This window comes from Tachyglossus aculeatus, chromosome 11 (genome assembly GCF_015852505.1).
Source record: "Tachyglossus aculeatus isolate mTacAcu1 chromosome 11, mTacAcu1.pri, whole genome shotgun sequence".
NCBI lineage: Eukaryota > Metazoa > Chordata > Mammalia > Monotremata > Tachyglossidae > Tachyglossus > Tachyglossus aculeatus.
Genome location: NC_052076.1, coordinates 72,618,388 through 72,621,036, shown reverse-complemented (window position 1 = coordinate 72,621,036; position 2,649 = coordinate 72,618,388). Strand labels below are relative to the sequence as shown.

The 2,649-nt window shown below is 41.9% G+C and overlaps 1 non-coding gene across 1 annotated transcript; it reads left to right on the top strand.

Moving 5' to 3' along the window:
• Nucleotides 1-626: 626 nt before the first annotated feature.
• On the top strand, nt 627-818 carry LOC119935285. The gene has a single exon (XR_005453172.1). It is a non-coding gene; the product is annotated as a U2 spliceosomal RNA (small nuclear RNA).
• Nucleotides 819-2,649: the final 1,831 nt, after the last annotated feature.

The following is a 2,649-nucleotide window of genomic DNA, read 5'->3' as shown; positions in this document are numbered from 1 at the left end:
ATATCTGAAATTTATTTGTTTATATTTATCTCTGTCATCCTCTCTAGACTGTAAGCTCACGGTGAGCAGGGAGTTGTGCCTGTTTATTGTTATACTGTAATTTTCCAAGTAAGTGTTCAATAAATATGATTGACTGACTGATTGACTAATGTAAATACATTCAGTTGTAAACCCTTCAAAATTAGGGATCAGGTTATTTACCTTTATTTCACTCCCCTATCACACCATAAGGTGCTCTGCACATAGGAGGTGTTCAATAAGTACTTTGGAATGAATAAGTGATGAAAAGGTATACTCCAACCACCTTTGGGATCCAGAGTCATCCGAGGATGTGAATCCACTAGAGAGGGTAGAGTCAGAGCAGTAGCATCCCCAAGGCCAAGCAGTCCAGCCAGGGTGCAGAAATGTCCACTTGAGCAAGGGTCTTGGAATAGAGAGCATCTGTTAAAGATTCCCAAAGATAAATTCTGCTGTCAAATTGTAAGCCAGAAGGGATTGTCTTCTAAGGCAGGAACATGCTCTCAACACACATTCTGTAATATGCCAACACAGGATTACTTGTCAGGATAAAGAAGCTGAAGTCAAAGACGTTGATGGTGATGATAACAATGGTGATGATGATGATGATGGCACTTCACCTTTTGGCTAAGATCAGGTGTAGTATCTATATTCTTATGAGTTTAATATCTGATATGTCATCGATTTGAGGATGATGTATTAAATGGATTTTTGGAGCAGAGAGTTGGGTCGGTAGTTTTCTCAGACCACTCAATGCATTGGCCTGCTAAAGCAGTGCTTCCAGGACTGGTGTTTTTCCCCCATGGGGATTTTTTTCAGCATCACTAAAATCTGTCCTTTACCCTCCAGTCTACACTTCATTCTTCTGCCCGGATCATCTTTCCACAGAAATGTTCAGGGCATGTCACTCCCCTCCTCAAAAATCTCCAGTGGTTACCTATCCACCTCTGTATCAAACAAAAACTCCTCACCATTGGCTTTAAAGCACTCCATCACCTTGCCCCCCTCCTACCTCACCTCACTTCTCTCCTACAACACAGCCCATATACTTCGCTCCTCTGGTGACTCTATCTCATTCATTCACTCATTCATTCATTCAATCGTATTTATTGAGTGCTTACTGTGTGCAGAGCACTGTACTAAGTGCTTGGGAAGTACAAGTTGGCAAAATATAGAGATGGTCCCTACCCAACAGCGGGCTCACAGTCTAGAAGTCTCACACATCTTACCGTTGACCCCAACCAACGTTCCACCTCTGGCTTGGAAGGCCCTCCCTCCCTCCTCAAATCTGCCAGAGAATTACTCTCCCCATCTTCAAAGCCTTACTGAAGGCATATCTCCTCCAAGAGGCCTTCTTGATTTAGATCTTTCAATTTCTTATTAATTTCTCCCCATATGCACTAATATCTTCTCTGATCTTAATGAACAATCTCAATGATAATTACCAAATACCTTTACTGATAGTAAACTAGAGGGGCTGACAAGAGCAGGACAATTAGATTAATCAATCAATAAATCATTAATGGTTATTGAACTCTTACTGTGTCCAGAGCACTGCACTATGTATTTGGGAGAGTACAGCATAACCAAAATTGTAAACACATTCCCCACTCACAAAGAGCTCACAGTCTGAAGTGGGAGGCAGGCATTAGTATAAATAAATAAATTATAGATGTTTCCATAGGTGCTATGGGGCTGAGCGAGGGATGAATAAAAGACAGCAAATCAGGGTGATGCAGAAGAGAATGGGAAAAGTGGAAATGGGGACTTAGGGAAGGCCTCTTGGTGGAGATGAGCCTTCAAGGCTTTGAAGATAGAGATAATTATGAAATGCTACTTTCCCATCAATATGGAAGTTTGGTGATTATCTCTCAGTGTTTTACTGCAGTTGAGCACCAGAAAAATGGGGTGGGGGGAACCCCATTTGCTTATTTAGACTGAAAAATAAATACCTTATCAACTGCCCTCCTGATGAAACTTACCTATTGTTTTACCTTCTGCTGAGAAATGAATGCTTGATATTATCACAATCCAGGTTCCTGCAAGGAAGGGTCTAAATAAATGTCCATTCTTTGTCTTAACTCAAAACTAATTCATCTGTCATAGAAGCAGACATTATTAGAGGCCACAAAACCACACAAGATAGGTCAAAGGAAACCAGAAATAAATCAGTATGAGCCTTTGATGGGTCTCTATCATTGGCCTGTTTCATATGAGTTTCCTGCCTTGCAGTAGTAAGTGGAGAACTAAGGCAGAAGTGTAGCTGGGATTCCAGAGCAAACTGGAAATTTACTGCCAGGCCTCAGGGGAGGAGGAGTTTAAAACCTCTGGGGTGAATTTGGGTGCAGACTGGAGGACCTCTGGGGCCTTTGTCAGACCAGATCCCCAGATTTAATGTACATTAACTTGAATCTCACTCTGGGGATCCTTAAAGTGGATTTCCTGGGTTTACTCTGTACTACCCTTGAGCTTTGCCTGCCTAATCTTACAACTTGGAATTGCATGGAAACTCCAGGGTTCGGGGAAATGTAATAATAACTCTCTGGAGAGCAGGGAAGGAAGAGACCTCCAAGGATCAACCCACACTCTATTTTCAGGTCTTTCAGGGGCTAAAGTCAACAGATAGTTCCC